The sequence below is a fragment of the Panicum virgatum genome, chromosome 1K, assembly GCF_016808335.1.
Source record: "Panicum virgatum strain AP13 chromosome 1K, P.virgatum_v5, whole genome shotgun sequence".
NCBI lineage: Eukaryota > Viridiplantae > Streptophyta > Magnoliopsida > Poales > Poaceae > Panicum > Panicum virgatum.
In genome coordinates this window covers 18,604,768-18,618,255 of record NC_053136.1, presented here as the reverse complement: position 1 = coordinate 18,618,255, position 13,488 = coordinate 18,604,768, and the positions used below count along the sequence as shown (strand labels likewise).

General features: G+C 50.4%; 1 non-coding gene across 1 annotated transcript; it reads right to left on the bottom strand.

Moving 5' to 3' along the window:
• Window positions 1-11,018: 11,018 nt before the first annotated feature.
• LOC120658632 lies at window positions 11,019-11,122 on the bottom strand. The gene has a single exon (XR_005668766.1). It is a non-coding gene; the product is annotated as a small nucleolar RNA R71 (small nucleolar RNA).
• Window positions 11,123-13,488: the final 2,366 nt, after the last annotated feature.

The window sequence follows — 13,488 nt, the reverse complement described above, 5'->3', positions numbered from 1 at the left end:
GAGATCTATAGAATAACTCTTCTGCCTCATCTGAGAGATTCTCAAATTCTCCAGTACTATCTGTAGGCCGGGGTGTCACATCCCTACCCCCTTACAGAAACTGACATCCTCGTCGGTGAATCCTGGAATATCACATCCTCTTCGCACTATCCTTCTTCTCAATAAGCAAGACAGGAGAAACCCAAGGCAGGATAAGGTAGAGAGGATAGAGTGGATGGTTTTATCCCCAAACGATCTAACTCATTTTATTAATTAATTAACTTTAACTTAAGACTGATTTTCATGAAACAAATTTAACTACTAAGCTATGCAATCAATCATAGATCCAAATCAAACATTTGCATAATCACAAGCATACAAATTTATACTTTAGCCGAGTTTAACACACAACTCGACTAACACAACATGTCGCAGAACGTTCTATCGTGCTATTGTAAAAGGGTCATTTAGCTTACACCTATGATGGTCAGTCGACTTACTTCAGGCCAAAATCTACGGAAACTAATTCTATAGAGAAAAATCAAGGCAAGATGAGTAAAAATCTTAGAATTCAAGGAGTATAATAGCAAAATAGTTTCAGCAGGCAAGGCTGAGAGAGAAGAAGACTTAAAACTTGACCAGTTCTATCTAGCCTTTCGTCCTACAGTCGATAGAGCTCTGATACCACTCTGTAACACCCGGTTTATAATAGGACATAAACCGAGCAATCATATACGTGCCAGGATCAAGTCACACGTATACACAACATAATGAACAATATATCACAGCACATATCACGTAAATGATATAATAAAGCAAGTACGAATATTATTTATTGCATTAATGACAATATGCCTGATACAGCGGAAGCGTAAAATACATATACGAAGTCTCTCGGAAGTTGGGCACCACAGGGACGTCGACTGGGAGACGAACGCCTACAAGTCCTCGTACTCCTGGTAGCTTCGGGTGAACTCCCTCGCGTCGGCAGTAACTGAGCAGCAGTAGAGTGTCCCCAAAAGAACAAGAGGAAAAATTGTAGAGGAGGCAAGGGTGAGTACACAACTCGTACTCAACAAGTATAACACAAACTATGAGGCTCTAAGGTTGGCTGACTCAACTGCATTAGCTTTAAATCTTGGCAAAATTTTATTAAAGCTATTTACTACAAGTTGATGAATTACCATAAACCCAGTTACATAGTAATTAATCAAAGTTAATCATGTTACTACTGAGAACCATACCAAACCAAGCCACTCGGGGAAACCCTCCTAACCAAAGGAAGATAACCCCACTAATCAAAAGGAGGATCTGGGCCGCTCATGACCGTGAGCACGGCTAGTATACCAGTTTTACACTCTGCAGAGGTTGCACATCTTTACCCACAAGTCGTGAGCTACGCTAGTTGTTCATCACACTTCCTTAGGTGAGATGACTAGCAAGCACACTACGAGGCCTTTACAAAGAATCTCGTTGGTAAGGAGTAACCGCGAGGGTTGGATTGGCGACTATGGAGCAGGTCTAGTGGGCATCAAGGATACCACAGACGAGGCCACTCAGTACGAGGGCCATTGAAGCTTACCACCCTTGCCCCGCAGGTAAGTTACTCCAAACCAAAAAGACCTAATTATTACGCCAAGACCGTCCCATTCCAGTCTTGTGGTAGCGCTGTTGTCCCAGGTTGTCGCTCTATGAACCGGTCCTTATGGAGAGTGGCCAACCTAGCAGTAAGCACTATGCTGCCCCCCTAAACCATGTTTCTAACAAAACCATTTTATAACGAGACGTGAGCCCCTCAAACGGGCCACTCCCAGAGTTAAGTTGCATATACCATTAATCAAATTAATTAAAAAAGATCAAGTGTGTTATAGCGCGGCACCTAGCACAACTAACCAAAATGCAACCCAAGGGATATATATAAAGGATATAAAGTGGCTAGGAAATCCTTATAGGCATACAGTATTAAAATGCAGTATGAAATTGTATTTAAAGTGATAGGTGGTGTTCATGTTATACTTGCCTTCCTCAAAGTTCTCCTGCTACTCAAACTGCTCTGACGATGGCGGCTGCTCCGTGTACTGGTACTGGGGTTCCTCAGATGGATCAACGTCTACTCACGAACACATGGCCAAAGACAATACACAACATAAACATACATGCAAACAATAGCATATACTAAGAAATAGTATGACAATACATGAAAACAGCAAAAAAAAACTAGGCTAGAACTATTCTACGCGTTACAACGATCGCGTGGACATAAAGAACACCTAAAACGGAGCTAGAACGCGAAAACTAGATCAAAAACAAGGTCTAGGGGCTTTTCTACAAGAAAAACTAAGTTTCTAGGGTTTTTCTGCAAAAACCAGGGACTAAAACGTAATTAAACATTAGTTCTAAGTTCTATCGTGCAAAAACAGCAGGCTTGGACGGCGGGTTCTATTCTGGGAAAACTTAGGGGGGCCCGTGTAAAAAATCTGGGTAGATCTGCAAAAACTTTTACACTGCCATGGAGTGCGGGTTGATTTTGAAGAAAAGCGAGGGCTCTTTAGCAAAAGGTCCAGGCCGAACCGGTATCAAAGTGTATGGGCCGTTGGATCTTGATCTAGTGGCTCAGCGCGGTTTGGATTTGGATCTAATCTGATCCGTTGACTACGGATCGGACGGCTCTGGTCAAGCCGGCCGCGCTGGACGGCGGCGCAGGTCGACGGCGACCCTTCTACGTGGCGGCACGGGGGGGGGGGGGGGGACTCGCTGGAGATGAGCGATCCGGCCTTCCAGGGGTAGATTCGAGCGGGATTTGGGTCAGGGGGCATCTACGCAGCGCACATGGTCCACCTGGGCCAAGATCTGGGCACGAACGGTTCTGTGGCGGCGAGAACGGTGACGGCGGCGGCTCTGGGTGGCGACGCTCGCCGGCGCGCTCGCGCTATGCGGCACTGGTTTGGATCCGGGTCTGTTGGTTCTGCGTGCATACGCAGAGCTAGTCAGGCCATGGCAAGGCACGGTGGGGGCTAGGCGGCGCTGCAGGGAGCTGGCCGCGGGTGGTTGGTGGCAGAGCAACGGCAAGCCGGCGTTCTAGCCTCGGATATGTGCTACGGCTGAGACATCTGGTGCAAAAGGTAACGGGGATATAGGTGGTGCTCACCTAGTACTGAATCGGGAAGATGCGAGGCGCAGCAAGGTCGACGGCGTCGGTCCGGTGGTGGCGCACGGCGAAGCTCGGAGGCGAGGTTGATGCCGGGCGTCTCCGGGCCAGCTGAGCCATCGAGGAAGTCCGGGTGGGGTCTGTGGTGGTGTACTACGGGTTAGGGTGGCCTGTGGTTCGCCGGCGGCGAGGAATCGAGCGGGCGGGTAGACTCACCTGTGGCGACGCGGTGCTCTGCTCCAGGCGGAGCGGTGTGGAGGTGGCTGCTAGGGTTTGCGCGGCGGTTGTGGGGCGAGATAGGATGCAGGGGGGTCGCGGGGTGGTTTAAAGGGGCAGCGCCGGAGATCTCGGGGTCCGGGCTCGGGAAGGAAAGCTGCGGGGATCTCGGGCAGACGTCGCGGCTTGGCCGTTGTGCGAGCGCGTCGCGGAGGGGATGAAGCTGACAGCGGGCCCGGTTGTTCAGTGAGGGGGAAAGCGGGGCGCGGGCGCGAGTTGAGGCGAAGCGCTGCTGGGCTGCGGAGTGTGGGCCGCGCGGGTTGCTTGGGCCGTGCACGGGAGGGAGAGGGAGTGGAGGAGTCTGGGCCGTGCGGGGGAGTGAAGGGAGGAGAGAGTGGGCTGCCGGGTGGGGCTGGCTGGGGTTTGGGTTTGAGTTTTCTACTGGGCTGGGTTCTTTCCTATTTCTTTCTCCTTTCATAATTCAAACACTACTCAAATCTAATTGAATTCAACCCTATCACTCAAACAAAAAGAACAATGCACCAGCATGAATGCAACAACAAAATTAAACCTAAGAAAAAAAATTTAATTACTTGTGGAACAAAATTAGATTAAATGCAAGTCTAACCATAAATAAACCTTAGAAAATTAAACAAAGCCAATTAAATTTATTATTAAATACTAGAATTTAAATTAGGGTGTTACAGAAGCTTACCACCCTTGCCCCGCAGGTAAGTTACTCAAAACCAAAAAGACCTTATTAGTAAGCCAAGACCATCACATTCCAGTCTTGTGGTTGCGCGGTTGTTCCAGGTGGTCGCTCTAATGATGTACGGTCCTTATGGAGAGTAGCTAGCACAAAACACAGTGCGAGCCCCCTAAACCAAGTTTCTAGGAAAAACATGTTTTAAGGAGACGTAAACCACTCAAGTACAGAGCACAGAGGGTAACGCTCAGAATGAAGTTGCATAAGACCATTAAAAATTTAATTAAAAAGGACCAAGTGTGTCACAGCGCGGCATATAAAGTGGCTAGGAAAGTCCTTATAGGCATACAGTATTAAAATGCAGTATGAAATTGTATTTAAAAGTGATAGGTGGTGTTCATGTTATACTTGCCTTCCTCAAAGTTCTCCTGCTGCTCAAACTGCTCTGAAGACGGTGGCTGCTCCGGATACTGGTACTCCTCCGAAGGATCAACGTCTACTCACAATCGCAACGCCAAAACAAGGTCCAGCACATACACATACATGCAAACAAAGGCAAACACTAAGAAACAATACACCAATACAATAAAACAGCACACAAAACTAAGTTAAACTAATCTACGCGTTACAACGATCGCGTGGACATAAAGAATGCCTAAAACGGAGGTAGAACGCGAAAACTAGGCCTAAAAAAAGATACTGGGTCTAAACTATAAGAAAAACTAGGGTTCCAGGGGCTTCTGTGCAAAAACCAGGGACCAAAACATAATTAAAGGATAGATCTATGGGTCAGCGCATAAAAACGCAGGGGCTGGACGGCGGGTTCAAAAAGGGAAAAGGGCAGGGGTCTAAATATTAAAAACTGGGCCTTTCTGGATATTCTTTTGAACTGAGAAGGACCGCGGGTTGATTTCCATAAAACTTAAGGGTTCTTTAGCAAAACTACCGGGGCGAACCGGTACGCGCAGATATCGGCCATCGGATCTGGATCTGGCGGCTCAGATCGAACCGTTACGGCGTTCTAATCGTGTGGGGCCAGGATCAAGCGGGCGCGCGGGGCGGCGGCGGGGCTCGCCGGAGACCATTCTCCGCGGCGGCGCATGGTGGAAACTAGCCGGAGTACGCCATTTCCAGCCCTCCGGGGGTCGTTTCGACCCGTGCTTGGGTCGGGCGTGGTCAGCGCGGCATGCATGATCCACCTGGGCTCTAAGCGGGGCTCGGGGCTGCTCGGAGCGGTGTGCGCGGCGAAGGGGGTGGGTCTCCGCGGTGGTGCTCACCGGCGTGCTGCGTGCAGGCCGTTCCATAGCTGGGTCGAGTGTGCAAGAGGGTCAGGAGGGGATGCTGATGCTCACCGAAGTGCAGAGTGGGCTGGACGGCCGGGCAGGGTCGATGGCGACGTTGATCGGCGGTGGAGCGAAGGCAGTGCTCGCGGATGGGGGACTGCGGTGGTCCTCCGGGCTCCTGGATTGCACGAGTTGATGCGTGGTGTCGTTGCGGAGCAGTAGCAGGGGTCAGGGAGGTCCAACGATCAACGGCGACGAGCAATCTCTCGGGAACCAGTTTACCTCTGGTGGCGGATTCCGGCGCAAATCCGGTGCGTGCAGGGGCTAGGGTCGGGCAAGGCCGGCTCGGGAAGGTTCCAGGCATCGAGGCGGTGCTCCTGGTGTGGGTTGCGGTGGCTGGGAGGCACTGGCGCGGCGAGTGCACGGTGGCGCAGAGACTCTTCACCGGCAATGGCGTGGCGGAGGTGGATCTCAAGTGCAGAGGCGGCGGCGGTGTGGCGAGATGAGGGCGCAGAGAGGGCTGCGGTGCCAATTAAAGGGATCCGGGGTCTCTTGGCGTGCGCGCCCAGCGTGGACGTAGCGGGGATCGTGTCCGTGATCCGAGCTTGGGGGTGGAGCTTCTAGAAGGTAAGGGCACGGGGCGGGGTTGGGGTGGTCCATGGCGCAGCGGGGAGGCGGGACTGCGGTGGTCCAGCGAGCAGAGGAGGTCGGGCGCTGGGAGGAAGGAAGGTGGAGAAGACAATGCCGACAGGTGGGGCCGCTGACGCGTGGGACCGGGAGGTCAGCGAGGGAAACGGCACGCGCGAGCACGCGGCGCTGGCGCTGAGCGGGCGGGCGACTGGGCTGAGCGCGGAGGGGAGCGGGCCACGTGTTTGGGCCGAGCGCGGGGGGGGGGGGGGGAGGGAGGGAGAAAGAGCAGACTGGGCCGGTGAGAGGGAAAGGAGAATGAGTTGGCTTGGGCTGCGAGGAGAAAGGGAGTAGGCCGGGCTGGGTTAGCTGCTGGGCTGGGTTTTTCCCTTTGGGCTGGTTTGGGTCTTTCAGGTTTTCCTTTCCTCTTTCTTTTTCTCAAACTAACTTAAATCTAATTGAATTCAAATAAAATTTGAATTCAAATCCTAAGCACTCAACCAAAAATAAAACTATGCTCAAGCATGAATGCACAACATGTTGACCTAAGAAAAAATTTATTTACTTGTGGAACCAAAATTAGATTAAATGCAAGACTAACCATAATAAACCTTAGAAAATTAAATAAAGCCAATTAAATTTATTATAAAAGGTGGAATTTAAATTAGTGTGTTACAGCGGCGTCGGCAATGGGCGACGGCGGCCACGACACAAAGGCATCACACCGGCAAGGCCCGGCGATGGGCAGCATCGCGCAAGGCGGGGCCTTGACGCGGGTGTGTGTGCATGCGTGCGCGGGCACCAGGCTTGCCTGGGCCATGGCATAACCGAGCGCTAGGCATGGCAGCGCTAGGACAGGGGTACGGCGGTTTGTGGGTTACCGCAGCGTGGCTTGATGGGTTCCTGCAGGTGCACAAACAAGGGAACGAGGCTCCTAGGGCTTCACTTCAGATGGCTCAATGGCGGCCAAAGCATGCCGGAGCAGGGGTTTGGTCTGGCGAGGTGAACGGTGGTCACCTGGCGGGTCCAGTGAAGAAGGGCTCGGCGCGGTGTCGATTTGGTGCAGGCGGGTCGAGGCAGTGCCGTGCAGCGTGGTTACGGTGATGTCGAGGTACGGGTCGCCGGCGTGGGGTAGCTCCGTCGTTGACTCCTTCTTCTCCCCTCCTCTGTTTCTTCCCCTTTCTTCCTCTCTCTTGGCGGCAGCGGTGGAAGGGGAATTCCCCTGGGTGGCTAGGGTTTTGCGGGGGCAGCCATGGGGATTATATAGGCGAGCGACTAGGGTTTTGGCTCAGACGCCGAAAAGGAGTGGCGGTGATGGGATGGCCGCAACGGGGGATGCGTGGCGGCATCAGGGTGGCTCCGCACTAGGGTTTTGGGCGCGGGATCAGGCGGGATCGCACACGCGCGGGTGGTCAAGCCGACAGCTGCGGCAGACGGTGGCATCAGCGCGGCAGCGCACCTTGCGGCGAGGCCCTCCGTGCGCTGTCACGACGCACCGCGGGGAAAAGCAGGGGAGCCGCGTGTGTGGTGAGGAAGAGGGTAAAGCTGATAGGCGGGGCCCACCTGTCAGTGGTTGTTGGCGGCAAACGTGTGAGAGAGAGGGCTATCGGGCCGTGCGGGATTAGCTGGGCCGGGGAGCGTAGCAGGCCAGCGGTGGGGTGTGCTTCCGTACGCGGGGTTGGGCCACGGCACGGCTTCGGGCCGGGTGGAGCAGGCTGGTCGGGCCGGTGGGTTTAGCTGGCTTGGTGGGTTTAGGCCCGGCTTAGTTAGTAGGTTAGGTTAGCTTTTGCTTTTAATTTGAATGGCTGATTCAAATTAAAAACCACCCAATTCAATCAAAGTTCATTCAAACGAATTTGAAACAAGTAGAGGCAAATAAACTCCAAAATTCAAATATGGCACACTAACATTTAGATCCTTAGGTTAGATTTATAGTTTAAATTCTAAGAATTTGAGGAAGAATAGCATTAATCCTTAAGTGGTCCTAGCTACTAACACTTCCACACAAAAAGTTTTTGAAATTTCGTATTTTTGAAGATCATAACATTAAAATTACAGGATGTTACAGGAGCCACGGGTGAGAGCCTTCACATCCGATGTAGGGGACCAATGGGGAGACGCCACATGCCCTGGTTGAGGCTGTGGGGCCCACGGGCCAGTTCGGTCGACCAAGTAGGTCGGTCGGCCTGTCCGGGCCACCAACCGCCCCCAACTTCTTCTGGCAGGCTGTCTTGGGCCTCCTTGTCTGATCCACGTTGGGGTTGGCCTGTCTTAACTTCATTAGGATTGGTTCTTGCATCACTTTTGGTCCATCTGAGCCTGAATCGGTGCTCTGACAATTTCTATGATTTTATGTCAGGCCAAAGTGTGCTTATAACGTACATATTAGCTCTAAAATACAACTTGCATTTTCTAAAAGGTAAAGTGTGGTTTAGGGACTTTATTGGATAAAGATGCATGTAAGAAATGCAAACTCTCATGATTTTCTGATCAAGTTGACGCCTGAAAATGGTCGTTAGTGAGCGTCAACACCGACCCACTCGGAGTAGGACTCTAAACGTACTCGGCTAGGGCTCTCCATGTAACCCTGTCCCCCCAAGATATATAAGGGCGGGCAGGGACCCCTCAAAAACATCGAAGAATACCAGAGGGAATACAAACCACCACACAGGACGTAGGGTATTACGCTCCGGCGGCCCAAACCTGTCTTAATCCTTGTGTTCCTTGCACCATCGTGTTCTGATCCCGGCGAGTCCCTACTCATAATCACTCTTCTCGGGATACCCCTCGGAGAACCCGACGGTAAAACACCGACAGCTAGCGCCCACCATAGGGCCTCTCGCCAAAGATCAATAGAATAATTCGATGGAATCCGTCGAATTCAACTTCCCGGCGATCGACGCTGGAGCCACCTTCGTGTTCGGCTCGTGGGTCTGCATCGCCAACAGACCAGGAGGCTTTTCGAGCCATCTAATCAACCTCACAAGCACAAAGACATCCCGGCGAGAACAACTTGGCGAGATCACTTTCGCCGAGATCCTTCTCCCCGAAATCGCTAAGGAAATCGAGAACTTATCCTTATCGGACCCGACCCCAACTCGCTTTCCTTTCGGACTGAAGAATTCCGCCATGTCATATTTGTTGATGGTGCTTAAGTGCCATTGTCACCCATTAACTATACTCAATAATAAAGGAAAACTACATGCCTTACTCACATATTTGTATCACTAACCTCGCTCCATAGTTATTTTCGAGTACATTTTAGATGAGCAAGAGCGGAATAAGATGAAAAGACGCAGCAGACGCCATACAACTATGCAGAATATCGCATCCAGCGTCAACCAGTTACAAAGAGGGCCCATTTGGCAGAGCAAACGGGCGTACCACGCATAATGCATACAAGGAAAGATGTCAGGGCCCACATGTCAGCCTGCCAGCAAAGGATAAAGACGAGAGGCAGCTAGGTGGGGCCAGATGAAGACAAGGAAAGTTATGCTACGGTCTTGGTTAGGCCAGATGATCCGGGTATGGATAGAGGTTCGTTGTGCTTTCGGGCTTGCTCTAGTGTTTTACTCGTCCATCCGAAGGGTGGGAGACCTGGGGCACTAGAGTAGTGACTTCATACACAAGCATGGTGCTCGGGTATGCGGGATCCATTGGATATGACCGTGCTCCATGGTGTGACTAGGGTAGACGGCAGGTGGTGACAGCCCTGTCCGTTGGCGTAACAGCTGTGTTGCGTTTAGCGTACTCCCCGACGTTTAGGTTTGGTGTAGGAGTTCATGTAAAGAGGTAATGGAACTGGACATTCTCCGGTGCGGGACCTTCTCCCCGCTATCCCATTTTTCTGGCACCTGCAGTCCTAACCATGATCTAACATGACCCCAGCTTTGGATAGAAGCACTAGGACACCTAACCTAGCCTAAGCTCCAGCTGACTTAACGTAGGATAGAGTAGACCTTTGTTTTGTCGTTTCTCTCTTTTATTCCTTGCTCTTGGAGTGAGGATATGTGCTGTGTCGCATTACCCTTGCTTATTCTTTATGTGGACTTACCCTTGTTAGAGTATTGCCTATTGCTTGAGGCACAATGTCATGGTTAATGTTAAGTACAATACCTTTGCCGCTGCCGTCCTTTGGGACAGAAATAAATAACGATACCCTTACTCTCCGGGTGAAATGCTGCAACGGTATATCCGTGCGCTTGCGGATCCATCTGTAATCGTATTGATTATACCACGAGAGTGGCACCCCTTGGGTGCAGTTGCTAGGATGGGTTCAGCGCCCTCATTTCTAGTGATTGCACTAAGGACCGCCAACAGGCATTTCTGGCGCTGTCACTAAGGATTAACCATTCCTAGTGATTGCACTTAGAAAAGCCAACAAGTATTTCTGGTGCCGTTGCTGGGGACGGCATGTAAACAAAGATACTATGCTGATATTAACTTAGACCTTGTACTCAGGATATAGTCTTTACTCTTTCAGGCTAATGTCACTTTATGTCTTCTTTTAGTTTTGATTTGAAAGAAGACAGGGGTAGTGTATGACCAGTTTCTCCTTGCCGGAAAACTACACAGACAATCCAGAGAGGCTCATGAGAAGGGCATGACCTCGCGTCGTTCTTCCTCTCGCTATCCTCCTGGCACAGGAACCCATTTTGGAAGAACCACTCATTCTTGAGGCTATGGCTGAAAAGACTCTCTGCGAGTTCTCCGTCCCCTCCATCGACAATGTGGCCACTGGCCCCAACATCAATGTCGGGGATGTGAACTTCGAGCTCAAATCAAGCCTCATCAACATGGTGCAGGCTAGCCCATTCTGTGGCAAGCCAAATGAGGACGCAAATGCACATTTGCAGAATTTTACAGAGCTCTGCGACACCGTTGTCATACGGGGTGTCGCTGCTGACATTGTCAAGCTTCGTCTATTTCCCTTTTCCCTCCTGGGGAAGGCGAAATAGTGGTTTTATAAAGAAAAAGACATCGACACCGGGGCGACACCGGGGCCAAATGCTCCAAGGCGTTCCTCGCAAAATTTTTCCCGTTGGGCAAAACAAATGCTCTACGCGGGAGAATATCAAGTTTCTAGCAGACGGGGTTGGAATCCATCCCAAAAGCTTGGGAGAGGCTGCAGGAATACATCCTGGCCTGTCCTCACCACGGTATGGACGAGTGGCTCGTCCTGCAAAGCTTCTACAACATGCTCACAACGACATCTCGAGCCAATATTGATGCTGCTGCTGGAGGAGCCTTCCTCGCCGTGACTCTCGCCAAAGCCAAAGAATTAGTCGAGAAGATGGTCTCCAACCAGGGGTGGAGCGATGAACGACTCCAACCCCGCACTAAGGGCATGCATACCGTCAAGGAGACGGATATAATCGTTGCCAAACTGGACCTCCTACTGAAGCATCTCGGCGAAAGGGCCGAATTCAAGAAGCATAGAGAAAACTATGCTCGTTCCATGGAATCGCACTTCACGTGCGAAGTCTGTGGTAACAATGGACATTCGGGGAATGACTGCCCCGAAACCCGTGAAGACTGCACATACAACAACAACAACAACAACAACAACAACAACAACAACAACAACAACAACAACAACAACAACAACAACAACAACAACAACAACAACAACAACAGCAACAACAACGGGTACCATCCACAACAAGGAGGCCAGGGGTGGAACCAGCCACATCCACCTTTTCAGGGAGGTAATAACTACAATCCTTCTTATAATTCAAATTTCAATTCGAACTAACCTCCCTTGAGAGAACTTGTTCTTGGCCAAGTTAAAATCAACGAAAATATAAATAAAAAGCTTTTGGCAAATGACAAATCCCTGGAAAGTTTAAATGTCAAGCTTGAAACTTTGTCTTCAACTCTTAAAAGCCAGTTAAGTTTCAACAAAATGATTGAAACTCAGCTTGCACAAATTGCTGCTTCGTTACCTGCTGTTGAGAGCGGGAAGATCCCGGGGCAACCCGAGTCTCCCGTTGAAAATGTCAGCATGGTGTCTACCAGACGAGGTAACTCGCCCCGGAGGCCACCACTCAATAACTATGCAGGTAGGTACTATCCCCCAAGGAACGACATCTGGGATAGCATGTTGGCAGCTGTGCAATAGGATCCAGGGGTCCCCATGATCAGCTGCTCGATCTACATCAAACACTTCGAGCGATGCCTATGCAATCTGGGGGCAAGTGTGAATATAATTCCCAAGGTAATATATGAAGCACTTGAATATCCTGCTCTTTCCCCAACAACTATGCTCGTACAGCTTGTAGATTCAACCATTCGGTATCCCGAAGGGATAGCCGAACACGTTTTCGTACGAGTACAAGACTCCTTCATCCTTGCCGACTTTGTGGTAATGGATATGGAGGGCGACCTCGAAGTCGACCTCATACTTGGGCGACCTTTTCTAAGGTCCGCCAAGGCAAGGATCGATGTCAGAAAAGGAGAGATCTGTTTCCGTGTCGGACGAGAGGACATGTTTTTCAGGTTTAAGTAGAGGGAAGAGCAACGCTTCATGATCCAACAAGACAGTGAAGGGCAAGCACTCTAGGGTGCACCAGAACCCCAGCCAGAACAACGACCCTCCGCACCTAAAAGAAAGAAGAAGGAAAAGAAGGTGTGGCAGAAGGTCGAGAGTTCGGCCTCGTCCAGTTCTCCAGGACCAACCGGCGAATGGTAAGAACGATGGAGAAAATTCGTGCACGTCGGACTTTAAACGATGCGCCCTTGCCAAAGGTAAATTGGTATTTATCTCATATTTGCTTTCTCCACTTTTCAACATTTTCTTTTCACCTCTTTTTATTTCTCCATTACATATTTGAAATTTTCAAAATTGTTTTCTGCATGCTGGAATCTTTCTAGCACTTTTCCCTTTTTATAAAAAAGACTAAAAATATTTTTTGAGTTTTGAAATCCTCTGGGAAAAATAATTTGGACATCTTTTCGAGCAAACTTTTGGCCGTGCATTATATTTTCAAAGTTTATGACTGTTGAGGAATCATCTGGCCAAAGGGGGGCACCAGGGGGCCCACCCTGGGGGCCGGCCGACCCCACAGGTCGGCCGACCCAGGGCCAACGGCTCCTGGTCCCCACCTTCTCCAACGGCTTCTTGACCGTTGTGTCTAGCTCCTCCTCGGGTGCACTCGCCCAGTTTCCTTCAAATAGATGCCGACAGAGGGGTGATGAGCTCTCATGCTCACTCTCTCCACTCTCACTCCCACTCACACATTCTTCCTCGGGTTTCCTTTGGATTTTGACTCAAGTTTGATTGCAAGAACACTCTTTCTCTCAATTCTTTGCTGCAAGATTGATCACATTTTTTGGAGGAATAACTTTTGGGTAAGAGTTTCATTTTTATTTCACTAACGTAACCTGAATCGAGTTGTTCTCATTCGTTCTTGTTCGTTCTTGTTGCAAGCATGAGAGGTGCAGGACGGAAAATTTCCGGAGCTCTCAAGAGGATGACGAGGATGGGCTCATCCCATTCACAGGGCGAGTCGAGCTCTCATCATTCTCCC